This window comes from Lithobates pipiens, unplaced genomic scaffold (genome assembly GCF_037356315.1).
Source record: "Lithobates pipiens isolate NorthernLeopardFrog02 unplaced genomic scaffold, aLitPip1_a1.2 Scaffold_28, whole genome shotgun sequence".
NCBI classification, from domain to species: Eukaryota; Metazoa; Chordata; class Amphibia; order Anura; family Ranidae; genus Lithobates; species Lithobates pipiens.
In genome coordinates, this window is record NW_027507789.1 from 213,381,351 (window position 1) to 213,395,957 (window position 14,607).

The 14,607-nt window shown below is 45.2% G+C and overlaps 1 pseudogene; it reads right to left on the bottom strand.

The window, feature by feature from the left end:
- Window positions 1-203: 203 nt before the first annotated feature.
- Window positions 204-4,038, bottom strand: LOC143934816 (ras-specific guanine nucleotide-releasing factor RalGPS1 pseudogene; annotated as a pseudogene).
- Window positions 4,039-14,607: the final 10,569 nt, after the last annotated feature.

Genomic DNA, 14,607 nt, shown 5'->3' on the forward strand with positions numbered 1-14,607 from the left:
TGTCTACAAGATCATGTTTTCTCCTGCAAAGGATTGTTATAGATGTATTGCAAAGAGGTGGATCACGTTCCTTGCCCTCTTTGCTATCAGTGCTGAAACCTGGATCTGGGTTGTTCATTGCTTTAAGGTGCTGCTGCCCGCAGGTGGCAAGCCCCTGAGGGTTTGATGTACAGTTGAGACAAATCCGTGATAAAAATGCTGGATAGGTTACTCCAAGGTCATCAAGCTGGCAGGAACCTGCTGTCTGTTGCTTTGGCAGGCTGCACTGAGATGTTTGAACCACAGCATAACATTTGAACGGTTCCCAGCCTGAAACTTGTAAGAGTTTCCTTTTTCAGAGTCTGTGAGTAAAAAGAGATCAAGATGATCGGGGTCATCAGCCATCGTCACCATCCAGCTAACAACTGATACATTTTTTTTAGATGTGGACTTGAAATGCTTCCTTTCTGTGGCTTTTATGGATTTTGCTGCATAGTAGCTGTGTACCACACAGTACTGCCCAGTATTTGGTCCACGATGCCACTGTTGGCTTTTTGCCCTCTTTTAATAAAGTCTTCCGTCGTAAGACCCCTTGTATGGTGACTGGTGCAGGATATAAATGCATTGCCAGTTCCACTGAATCTATTCCATGACTCACGTCACACTGGCCCCAGAGAATGGTACAATCTGTTCCTTTCAGATGCTGGGCTGGCCATGACATATCTTCACTGAGCTCAGAGCCATCACTGCTCCCTATGGATATGCCACTAGAAAGAGTAGAGCTTTCTGCCTGCCCTCGGGAAGGTGTATGGGGCTGCATTACACTGTCATCTAATATGGTCCTGTGTTTGGAAATGTTACACTTTTAAACTCTGCTGTGTTCATTTTATGGATGAAGTTGTATCCCAAACTGTGTCATTTGCGGTACCCATGAGGGATAAGATTACGAAGAGATGGAGGCATTGCTGGTAATAAAACACCTTCCACTGCAATACTTTTTCGAGAACTTTGAGGTGAAGCTCCTGTTTCAGAACCAACTAGATCCTCACAAGATGCTGTAGTGCACGGAGTGCTGCTCCCAGGCTCAATTTTCAAGGATAATTTATAATTGTCATTCTCCACAAACTTTTGATGCTCCTCAATGTATCGCACTTCAGTTCAGGTATTTCTGTACATGAGGCAATCTGGGAATATCACATTCACAGGACTGCTGCAGGTCAGAGATTATCCTTATGCCGCGTACACACGATCAAACAATCCGGTGGAAAAGTCCGGCAAACTCAAATCCGCCAAACAATCCCCCCGTGTGTAGCCTCCGGCATACTTTTTGGACCCGAAAGGACGGCGGACTTAGAATGCCGTGTTGCACACCAATCTGCCCGCCGTACTCGCATTTCGGCGGACAATCCGGCCGTGTGTGTGCCAGTCCGCCGTACTTTTGAAATGAGCGGACTTTTCCCGCCCGGAGAAAAGTCCGCTCATTTCGAGCGGGTCTTCAGGTAGGCGGGGCCCGCGAAGGAGACGTCGCTGGCCCCGCCGCCTGGTATGGATATAAAGGGGAACCCCAACTCCGAAAAAAATCGGTGTTGGGGTCCCCCAAAGTCCACAACAGACCCTTATCCGAGCACGCTACCCGGCCGGCCAGGAAAGGGGGGCGAGCTAGCGCCCCCCCTCCTGAGCCGTACCAGGCCGCGTGCCCTCAACATGGGGGGGTGCCTTGGGGAAGGGGGGCCGCCCCCCCACCCCAAAGCACCTTGTCCCCATGTTGATGAGGACAAGGGCCTCTTCCCGACAACCCTGGCCGTTGGTTGTCGGGGTCTGCGGGCGGGGGGCTTATCGGAATCCAGGAGCCCCCTTTAATAAGGGGGCCCCCGGATACCGGCCCCCCACCCTATGTGAATGAGTATGGGGTACAATGTACCCCTACCCATTCACCTGTAAAATAAAGTACAAAAAAAACACAACACACGAGATAAAATACTTTATTGCACAGCTCCGGGGGTCTTCCGTCTTCTCGCCGGACTCCTCCGCTATCTTCTTCTAGCTCTTTTGCTAGCGGAGGAGTCCGGCTTTCTTCCTCGCCGCCGGCCTCTTCTTCCGACTTCGGGGGTCTTGTCCCCCTCTTCGGTTCTTCTGCCAGGCCACCGCGCCTTCTTATAGCTCTTTTAGAGGAGGTGGCCCGGTCTTCTGTCGCCGCCGCCGCCGCCTTCCGTTCTTCTTCTTCTTCTTCTTCTTCTCCAGGAGATGTTGACTCGACGATCTCTCCGGCCGCAATGCCAGGGACGCGCTGCGCGGCCAGTTATATAGGGACAAGGGGCTGTGTCACATGGCTTTATGTCACATGGGTTGGTGTCACATGGTGACCCCGCCCCCTTACGATGTCACAGTCCCCATGTGACATCAACCATGACCGTGACCAACCCATGTGACATAAAGCCATGTGACACCGCCCCTTGTCCCTATATAAGTGGCAGCGCAGCGCTTCCCTGGCATTGCGGCCGGAGAGATCGTCGAGTCAACATCTCCTGGAGAAGAAGAAGAAGAAGAACGGAAGGCGGCGGCGATGGCGGCGACAGAAGACCGGGCCACCGCCTGTAAAAGAGCTATAAGAAGGAGCGGTGGCTCGGCAGAAGAACCGAAGAGGGGGACAAGACCCCCGAAGTCGGAAGAAGAGGCCGGCGGTGAGGAAGAAAGCCGGACTCCTCCACTAGCAAAAGAGCTACAAGAAGATAGCAGAGGAGTCCGGCGAGAAGACCCCCGAAGACGGAAGACCCCCGTAGCTGTGCAATATTTTATCTTGTGTGTTGTGTTTTTTTTTTTGTACTTTTATTTTACAGGTGAATGGGTAGGGGTACATTGTACCCCATACTCATTCACATAGGGTGGGGGGCCGGTATCCGGGGGCCCCCTTATTAAAGGGGGCTCCCGGATTCCGATAAGCCCCCCGCCCGCAGACCCCGACAACCAACGGCCAGGGTTGTCGGGAAGAGGCCCTTGTCCTCATCAACATGGGGACAAGGTGCTTTGGGGTGGGGGGGGCCGTGCGGCCCCCCCTTCCCCAAGGCACCCCCCATGTTGAGGGCACGCGGCCTGGTACGGTTTAGGAGGGGGGGGGCGCTCGCTCGCCCCCCCTTCCTGGCCGGCCGGGTAGTGTGCTCGGACAAGGGTCTGTTGTGGACTTGGGGGGGACCCCCACGCCGATTTTTTTCGGCGTTGGGGTTCCCCTTTAAGTCCATACCAGGCGGCGGGGCCAGCGACGTCTCCTTCGTGGGCCCCGCCTACCTGGAGACGCGCTCGAAATGAGTGGACTTTCCTCCGCGTGTGTGGGCGAGTCCGTTCATTTCGAAAGTACGGCGGACTTAGTACGGCGGACTTAGTCGCCGTATTAGTCCGCTGAAAAAGTGCCGTGTGTGGGCAAGTAGCCCGTTCGGAAATTCCGACAGAAAGTCTGGCGGAAGTCCGCCAGACTAAGTACGTCGGACAGACGGCTACGTGTGTACGCGGCTTTAGGTGTTTGTAATTATCTTCCTTGCTAACTACATACTTCAGTTTCTCAAAAGTTGTCTTGTCTTTCCAACTCAAAACTGCCCCTGTCTTTGTTAGTCGGAAGATGGGAGGACTTTGTAACCCAGATACCACGGCCATTAACGCATGAAGGTTGTTCAGACTTTCTTGGCAGTTTTAATGTAATGGCTCAAGACTTCAGCACGAATCTTTAGTGTTTGCGCATGAAGAATCTCTCTCACTACCCAAAAACTCACTCGGTTAAATCATCTAGGCCATGGAATTTGGTGCAGAACTGTACTTTTCCTTTTTGCTCCATCCACAACCTGATAATTCCTCTGGCTGAATGACTTTAAAAACCAAAATATCCATTAGTGTTATCTGACCGGTATATTCCTCTGGAGTGGCCATGATGAGGATGTCAAACACGACAGCATCAAAGCTTTTCTTTAGAGCAGCATAGTCTTTATGACTCAGGGATTCTGAGCTACTGCTTTTTTCTGAAACATTAGCAGTGAGAGCAGCATTGCTTGACTGTCCGTTTATTAGGTCCATTCTTCCAGCACCATTAGTGCTTGCTCCCTTCTCAAAGTGAGCGTAGACTGTTAATCATCTCATCTCCATGGACGCAGGAGCATCATTATCATCATCCTCTGTTGATCCTGCCAGTCATTTCCAAATACCTCTACTCCTCCTCAGCCGAATGATGCTCGCCCTCCCCGCCGTGGCTTCCTTCGCTCCTCTCTCTCCTCTCTTTCAGGCGCCGGCACAGCGCCATGCGAGCCCCACCAGCTCGCTGCCTCTCCGGGGTGGGCAGGGCCTGTGTCGGAACAGTGTCGAAGTGTCGCGCCATGCGCACTCTGCCATCCACCTTGCCATTAATTTTGACCAAATTTCCTGCGCCTTTGTAATTCACACATCCCCAAAACATCAGCAATCCACCTCTGTGTTTCACAGTAGGAATGGTGTACCTTTCATCATAGGCCTTGTTGAGTCATCTCCAAATGTAGTGTTTATGGTTGTGGCCAAAAAAAGCTCAATTTTGGTCTCATCTCTCCAAATGACTTTGTGCCAGAAGGTTTGAGGCTTGTCTCTCTGCTGTTTGGCCTATTAAGTAAGCAGGATACTTTGCGGAAATGGCGTAGTAATGGCTTTCTTCTGGCGACTTGATCATGCAGCCCATCTTTCTTCAAGTGCCTCCTTTTTGTGCATCTTGAAACAGCCACACCACATGTTTTAAGAGAGTCCTGTATTTCACCTGAAATTATTTGTGGGTTTTTCTTTGCATCCCGAACAATTTTCCTTGCAGTTGTGGCTGAAATTTTAGTTGGTTTACCTGACGGTGGTTTGTTTTCAACAGACTCCCTAATTTTTCACTTCTTGATTAGAGTTTGAACACTGCTGATTGGCATTCTCATTTCCTTGGATATATTTTTATATCCCTTTCCTGTTTTATACAGTTGAGATCCTCTGACAATTCTTTTGCTTTCCCCATGACTCAGAATCCAGAAATGTCAGTGCAGCCCTGGATGAAAGACGCAAGGGTCTGTCAGGAGTCCAGAAACTCATTGACCTTTTATACACACACACACTAATTACAAGCAAACTGATCACAGGCAAGGATGGTTACCTTTAATAGCCATTCAAACCCCTTTGTGTCAACTTGTGTGCATGTTATCAGGCCAAAATCACCAGGGTATGTAAACGTTTGATAAGGGTCATTTGGGTAGTTTCTGTTGCCATTATGATTTAAAAAGTGTAAACAAAGTTGATTGATAATAAATGGCTTCAGCCAAACACTAACCATGAGTGAAATAAATGTTTTTGTGCTATTCATATTCTCTGAAAAATGGCCAGGAAATCATAAATTATGCCAGGGTATGTAAACATATGCGCACAACTGTATGTTGACCAAGGCAGAGGTATTGAAGAAATGAACCAGGCAGTTTAAATAGTCAGAAGGGCCTGGCTGTGGGCTTGACTGATGAGTAGGAGATGATCAACAGGTGAACCACTGTGAAACAATGAGTACTGACAATTAACCGACAGCTGAGCGACCTGAGCACAGAGAAGGAAGGGCTGAGAGCCCAGCCCTGACAGAAAACCTGTTAGAGTCTGCAAATGACTCGAGACTGGAGCAGAGGTTCACCTTCCAGCAGGACCATGACCCTAAAGATACAGCCACAGCTACAATGAAAAAAGAACTGAAGCATATTCATTAGACATGTGCATTCGTTTTCGTCCGAATGCATTTTCGTCCGAATTTCAGCTATTTTCGTTTTCGTTTTGACAAACGATAACGAAAGCACAAAATCCGAAAAACGAAAGATCCGACATAAATAAATGCTTTATTTTCGTTTTCATTGTTACAACAGTTCGATATAGAATAGGAGATTCGACATGACTCTGACAACAATCTGTGTCTATAGAACCTGTGTTCGAATGTGCCTAACCTTACCTCTATTAGTCCAAGATTATATAGAGAAAATATTCGACAGAGAAAAAAGATTTGACAGAGAGAAAAGATTCTGCAAGATACTGTCCTAAAAAGTGTTTGGGGACCCGGGTCCTGCCCCAGGGGACATCAATGCAAAAAAAAGTTTTAAAAACGGCCGTTTTTTCGGGAGCAGTGATTTTAATAATGATTAAAGTGAAACAATAAAAGTGTAATATTCCTTTAAATTTCGTAGGGGGGGGGGGTTGTCTATAGTATGCCTGTGAAGGGGCGCATGTTTCCCGTGCTTAGAATTGTCCCTGCACAAAGTGTCATTTATGCAGGAAAAAAAGTCCTTTAAAATCACTCGCAGCTATAATGAATTGTCGGCTCCGTAATACAGAGAACACTCATTGAAAGTCATTGATAAAAAAATTAATAAATAAATAAATAAAAAAAGCGTGGGGGTCCCCCAAATTCAATTACCAGGCCCTTCAGGTCTGGTATGGATATTAAGGGGAACCCTGCCTCAAATTTAAGAAAAAATTTGACGTGGGGTTCCCCCTAAATATCCATAACCAGACCCTTCAGGTCTGGTATGGATATTAAGGGGAACCCCGCGTCAAATTTAAAAAAAAATTGACGTGGGGTTCCCCCTAAAAATCCATACCAGACCCTTTATCCGAGCACGCAACCTGGCAGGCCGCAGGAAAAGAGGGGGGGACGAGAGAGCGGCCCCCCCTCCCTCCTGAACCGTACCAGGCCACATGCCCTCAACATTGGGAGGATGCTTTGGGGGTCTGTGACCCCTCAAAGCACCTTGTCCCCATGTTGATGAAGACAAGGGCCTCATCCCCACAACCCTGGCCGGTGGTTGTGGAGGTCTGCGGGCGGGGGGCTTATCAGAATCTGGAAGCCCCCTTTAACAAGGGGACCCCCAGATCCCGGCCCCCCCCCTGTTTGAAATGGTAAGGGGGTACAAAAGTACCCCTACCATTTCACAAAGAAAGTGTAAAAAATGGTTAAATAAAACAAACACACTTTTGAAAAATTCCTTTATTAAAAATAAAAAAATAAAAAAAAGATTCCAGCGGCGGTAATCCACTCTTGCTATCCAGCGACGGACGGTCATCTCTCCAGCGATGGCTCATCTCATCCAGCGCAGCGAATCCATCCTTCTGTCTCCGTGTAGGAGACACTGCAGGCATTCCGGCGGCTGACGTTTCTTATATACGGAGGGCGGGGCCACCCGTCACCTGACCCCGCCCCCCTCTGACGCAAGGGGAAACCCGGGGTTCCCTGTGACGTATGGGTGACCCCGCACCCCTCTGATGTAACACAGGCAGGTTTCCGTTACATCAGAGGGGGGCGGGGTCACCTATACGTCACGGGGAACCCCGGGTTTCCCCTTGCGTCAGAGGGGGGCGGGTCAGGTGACGGGTGGCCCCGCCCTCCGTATATAAGAAACGTCAGCCGCCGGAATCCTTGCAGTGTCTCCTCCACGGAGACAGAAGGATGGATCGCTGCGCTGGATGAGATGAGACATCGTCCGTCGCTGGATAGCAAGAGTGGATTACCGCCGCTGGAATCTTTTTTTTATTTTTTTATTTTTAATAAAGGAATTTTTCAAAAGTGTGTTTGTTTTATTTAACCATTTTTTACACTTTCTTTGTGAAATGGTAGGGGTACTTTTGTACCCCCTTACCATTTCAAACAGGGGGGGGAGCGGGATCTGGGGGTCCCCTTGTTAAAGGGGGCTTCCAGATTCTGATAAGCCCCCCGCCCGCAGACCTCCACAACCACCGGCCAGGGTTGTGGGGATGAGGCCCTTGTCCTCATCAACATGGGGACAAGGTGCTTTGAGGGGTCACAGACCCCCAAAGCATCCTCCCAATGTTGAGGGCATGTGGCCTGGTACGGTTCAGGAGGGAGGGGGGGGCGCTCTCTCGTCCCCCCCTCTTTTCCTGCGGCCTGCCAGGTTGCGTGCTCGGATAAAGGGTCTGGTATGGATTTTTAGGGGGAACCCCACGTCAATTTTTTTTTAATTTGACGCGGGGTTCCCCTTAATATCCATACCAGACCTGAAGGGTCTGGTTATGGATATTTAGGGGGAACCCCACGTCAAATTTTTTCTTAAATTTGAGGCAGGGTTCCCCTTAATATCCATACCAGACCTGAAGGGCCTGGTAATTGAATTTGGGGGACCCCCACGCTTTTTTATTTATTTATTTTTTTATTTTTTTATCAATGACTTTCAATGAGTGTTCTCTGTATTACGGAGCCGACAATTCATAATAGCTGCGAGTGATTTTAAAGGACTTTTTTTCCTGCATAAATGACACTTTGTGCAGGGACAGTTCTAAGCACGGGAAACATGCGCCCCTTCACAGGCATACTATAGACAACCCCCCCTACGAAATTTAAAGGAATATTACACTTTTATTGTTTCACTTTAATCATTATTAAAATCACTGCTCCCGAAAAAACGGCCGTTTTTAAAACTTTTTTTTGCATTGATCCATGTCCCCTGGGGCAGGACCCAGGTCCCCAAACACTTTTTAGGACAGTAACTTGCAAATTAGCCTTTAAAATGAGCACTTTAGATTTTGAACGTTGGAGTCCCATAGACTTTAATAGGGTTCTAAAGTATGCTATATACTAGCTCCGTCGAATCTTCTTTATACATTCGACAGACACCATAAGCCTTCAAAGACAGATTCGACCGTAATTCATGTGGATTTTCGGACGAATGCAATTTTTGAACGAAAAACGAAATAAATAAAAACGAATTTTGAGAGTAACTAAATAAATTAAGTTTTCAGACGAAAACGAAATTCCGAAACGAAATATTTTACTCTGCACATGTCTAATATTCATGTGTTAGAATGGCTAGAATGTGTTAGAATGGCCCAGTCAAAGTCCAGACCTAAATCCAATTGAGAATCTGTGGCAAGACTGGAAAATTTGTTTTCACAGATGCTTTACATCCAATCTGACAGAGCTTGAGCTATTTTGCAAAGAAGAAAGGGCAAAAATGTCACTCTCTGTGCAAAGCTGGTACAGACATCCCCAAAAAGACATCGCTTCTGCCCATAGCTCTTAAAGGGCCTTTTTTTTCTTCTTCTTCAAATTACATTTTGATTTATTTGTTTATTTATTTTTTATTGCATTTTAGTGTAAATCTGAGATCTGAGGTCATTTTGACCCCCAGATCACATATTTAAGAGGTACTCTCATGCTTTTTTTCTATTACAAGGGATGTTTACATTTCTTTAAATAGGAATACAAGTGACACAAATTTTATTTTTTTAAAACATGCAACCTGTAGAATTTTTTAAACGTCGCCTATGGAGATTTTTAAGGGTAAAAGTTTGTCGCCTTTTCACGAGCGAGCGCAATTTTGAAGCGTGACATGCTGAGTATCTATTAAATCGGCATATTATCTTTCACAATATAAAAAAAGAAATTTGGCTAACTTTACTGTTCTCTTATTTTTTAATTAAAAAAAGTGTATATTCCCAAAAAAAGTGTGCTTGTAAGACTGCTACGCAAATGTGTGACAGAAAGTATTGCAACCACCGCTATTTTATTCTCTAGGGTGTTAGAATTTTTTTTATAATGTTTGGGGGTTCTAAGTAATTTTCTAGCAAAAAAAAACTGTTTTTAACTTGTAAACAACAAATCTCAGAAAGAGGCTCAGTCCTTAGGTGGTTAATGACTCTTTTTATGTTCACACACACAGAGCACCCCTATACCCACTTTGCACCTCCTCTCCCCCATGTGAATCAGCAATTGACAGCCCACTATACAGGATGAAGACTGTTTGAAGTGGCTTCCTGTGGTCAGATACTTCATTACACTCCCCCCTACCTGGGGCAAACAGATAAATTAACCCTTTTACACTGGTCTGACACACAATTGGCATTGTGTTGTTATTGCCGAAGTCCCGCTGCTCGTAATTACGTGCAGAAATCTATGTGTTTGACTTAGAAAACTCGCCTCTTGCTCTGAAGATATATCGACCCTTCTTCCTTAACGACAAGCATGTGCTGGAAAATCATCTGCAAGCTGCGATTATTACAGGATTCAATTAACGGCTCCATCCACAGTTTTATGTATTATGTGCACAAGTGGATCGTACATTTTCTGTGGCATGCATGTCATGGGCAGTGGAGTGTAATTAGGCAGCAGTAGATAAAGCTGACATTATGTAGAATAATCCCGAGACAGTGAGCAGGACGGACAGTCCTGGCAGTACTGGAATCGCTTTCTGGATTGATAAAGTGCAAGGGACAAGGGTATTAATTGTTGCTTTATCTATGTCAGTGATTATTATGACCGCTGCTTCACTGATGGGGCCCTTGTGTGTCTGTTACTTTTTTTACAAAGAAAAGGGGATGTTTGCTGGGCATTTAGGATTTTTTAATACTGCAAAAACAAGAAACAGAGGGCGCATCAACCTAGTGCATTACCATTATGATAACTTTATTGTGTAACAAAATTTCAGAAACCATGAAATCAGACCGAGACAGAAGTACAGTTAAATCACACTTGTTTAACCACTTACAGACTGGACCATTTTGCTGGTCAAAGACCAGACCACTTTTTGCGATTCGGCACTGCGTCGCTTTAACTGACAATTGCGCAGCCGTGCGACGTGGCTCCCAAACAAAATTGATGTCCTTTTTTCCCCACAAATAGAGCTTTCTTTTGGTGGTATTTGATCACCCCTGCGGTTTTTATTTTTTGTGCTATAAACAAAAATAGAGCAACAATTTTGAAAAAAACGCATTATTTTTTACTTTTTGTTATAATAAATATCCCCCCAAAATATATAAAAAAAACATTTTTTTCCCTCAGTTTAGGCCGATACGTATTCTTCTACATATTTTTGGTAAAAAAAATCGCAATAAGCGATTATTGATTGGTTTGCGCAAAAGTTATAGCGTTTACAAAATAGGGATAGTTTTATAGCATTTTTATTAATAATTTTTTATTATTTTTTTTTTTTACTAGTAATGGCGGCGATCAGCGATTTTTATTATGACTGCGACATTGTGGGGGACCCATCGGACATTTTTGACCCATTTTTGGGACCATTGTCATTTATACAGTAATCACTGCTATATAAATGCAGTGATTCCTGTGTAAATGACACTGGCAGTGAAGGGGTTAACCAGTGGGTGGCAGTGTAGGGGTTAAGTGTTCCTAGGGGTGTGTTACTAACTGTGGGGGGGGTTGGGCTTTCATTTAGTGAACACTGATCTCTGCTCCAATCACATGGAGCAGAGATCAGCGTCACTAGTTGCTAGGCAGAATGGAGAAATGCTGTTTACACGGCATTTCCTCCATTCAGCCATCCCGTGAGACGATCACGGGTATGCCCGAGGCGATCGAGTCCGCGGGTCCCGCGACTGGACTCACAGGGGTCCCGACCAGCGCGGGAGCACGCCGCCGCCAGTGCGCTCCCGATGGCAGGGGGGCATTGAAGATTGGACGTACCTGTACGCCAAAATGCCTGCCCGTGCCATTCTGTCGACGTACATCGTCGTGTGCTGGTCGGGAACTGGTTAATTATAACAGAAAATAGAACAAACACAGTAAAAACATAGTTCAGTAACCACAATGGATAGTCAGACAAGCCAAACATCAGGGAGGCGGAGATGAGCGTAGTAAAACAGCAAGCAGGATCTGGAGCCAGAAGGGATGTCAGCCAAGGAAGTCTTTAACAGGAATGAAGTTGAGCATCTCTGTGAGGTTGATCAAGGCGAAGACAGAGATCCTCTGGGCTGGACAGCTTTAAGTAGGTAGGACTGATGAGCAGGATATGATCAACAGCTGAGTAACTGTGGAGAGATAGGAGCTGGCAATTAGCCGACAGTAGACATGTGCATTCGTTTTCGTCCGAATGCATTTTCGTCCGCATTTCAGGTATGTTTGCTATCGTTTTAACAAAGTTAACGAACGTGCAGAATCCGAAAACCGAAAGATCCAACATAAACAAATGCTTTATTTTCGTTTTCGTTGTGACAACAGTTTGATATAGATAGGAAATTCGACATGAAGCTGACAATAGCAATCTGTGTCCATCGAACCGGTGGTCGAATGTGCCTAACCTTAGCTCTATTAGTCCAGGATTATTCTACATAGAGAGAAAAGATTCGACATAGAGAGAAAAGATTCAACGTTATAGAGACAATAGCAAAAAAGTTTGAACGTTCCTAACCTAACTCTATTAGTCCAAGATTATTCGACAAGGAGAGAAAAAATTTGGCATGAAGATTCGACGAAGCAGTCACTGCGAGTGGACATTTATGGTCAAATGCTCCGCCCATAGGCTATAGAAGAATTCTAATGTTGGTTGACTAGTAATAATAATTAATAAATATAATTATTACTAGTGTCATACAACATTAGAAATCTACCATAGCTTGTAGTGAATGTACGATTGCAGCGACGTACAGTTTAGCTGCTCTGTTGAATCTTCTTAGAACATTCGACAGACACTATACGCCTTCAATGACAGATTCGACTTTAATTATTTCGGATATTCGGATGAATGCGTTTTTAAACAAAACTAAATAAATAAAAACAAATTTCGGGAGTAACTAAATAAATACATTTTTCAGACGAAAAAACGAAATTCCAAAACGAAATATTTCAGTGTGCACGTCTAGCCGACAGCCCTGACACAAAAAGACAGATGTGTACTCACAAATTACATTGGCGATAAGGCACATCAAAGTCCATATGTACTTGAAGCAGCCTGGTCACCTAGACAAGTATCAAAGCGTGAGACGATGCCTAAATGGCTGACGCGTTTCGAGGGGGATCCCCTCTTCCTCAGAGCCCTGAGCTAGCCTCAAAACGCGTGAGCTGTTTGGACGATCTTCTCGCGCTTTGGGACTTATCTAGGTGACCAGGCTGCTTCAAGTACATATGGATTTTGATGTGTCTTATTGCTGATGTTGTTTTATTAAACAATAAGGTTATCATAAAGGTAATCCGCTAGGTTGGTGCGCCCTCTGTTTCTTGTTTTTCAAATATTTTCTTTGGGTTTCCCTGAACTGCACGGGGCAGCAAAACCGGTGCATAATTGGATCACTCTTCTCTTGATTGCAAGAGATTGGTCTTGTCATGTCAGGTTCCTCTACCAGAGTAGTTGAAGGACACACGTTATTCTCATCAATCTGGATCAGTCGGGTTGCTGGAGGAAAAAGTATATTCTGTCCAGTAAAAGAATGGAGGTTACTTACTAAAGCTAGAGAGTAAAAAATCTGGTGAAATTCCACACAGAAACCAATCAGTCTGCAGGTTTTATTGCTAAAGCTTAATTGAGCAAGCTGAAGTTAGAAGCTGATTGGTTACCATGCACAGCTGCACCAGATTCAGATTCCTCCAGTTTTAGTAAATCTCCCCCAATGTTTTGCAAAATTGTTCTTCTTTATATTTTGCAGAGGCTGGAGCAGCCTTTCTCTACCTTCTCAACACAGAGGAACCCTTGATATAACTTTCCAGTCTCAGGGAACCCCTGCTAAAAATGACTATATCTAAATCTCATGATACATTAGTTTGATGGTCAGTGGGAAGAATGCTCCTTACACTTGTGGTCATTGAGAAAAAATCCTACTTACAGATACACTATATTGTCAAAAGTATTGGGACACCTGCCTTTACGCGCACATGAACTTTAATGACATTACAGTCTTAGTCCGTAGGGTTCAATATTGAGTTGGCCCACCCTTTGCAGCTATAACAGCTTCAGCTCTTCTGGGAAGGCTGTCCACAAGGTTTAAGAGTGTGGGAATGTTTGACCATTCTTCCACAAGCATATTTGTGAGGTCAGGCGCTGATGTTGGATGAGAAGGGCTGGCTTGCAGTCTCTGCTCAAATTAATCCCAAAGGTTTTCTATTGGGTTGAGGTCAGGACTCTGTGCAGGCCAGCCAAGATCCTCCACCCCAAACTGGCTCATCCATTTCTTTATGGACCTTGCTTTGTGTATTGGTCCAAACCAGTTGTAACCTTCTCACCAAGCTTCTTGCAGATGGTCTTGTAGGCCATTCCAGCCTTGTGCAGATCTCCAATCTTGTCCCTGATGTCCATTGACAGCTCTTTGGTCTTGCCCATGATGGTGAGGTTTGAATGGAAGAAAGAGGTTCTGTGGACAGGTGTCTTATACACATAACAAGTTGTTGTTAGGAGAACCTTCTTACATTGATAGGACTTATCTGTGTACCACATACCGTAGCCAGTCATTGGGGGCCACAATTAATGTCGGTTGGTAGGGGATCAAATACTTATTTTATTCACTGAACTGCAACTCCATTTATAACATTTGTATCATGTGTTTCTTCTGGATTTTTGGTTAATATTCTGTCTCTATCTATATATAAATATATGTGTATGTGTACCAAAAGACACACATACACACACGCACACAGTACAGCGCTACAACAGTGATAATTCAATGCTATACTTAGTGCAATGTATACATGCAATAAAATTCAAATTCATAAAAAATTCATAATAAATGTCCCATAAATCAATATCAATCTTGATTGTAGTGCTCCAGTGTTACTATCATATCACTGTGCTTCTCAATAATTCTTATTGTTTGTGCAAATCACTGCTGAGGAAGACAATTCAGAGGTCGATACGTGTGCAGAGGAGAGGATCCAAGCCTTTGACT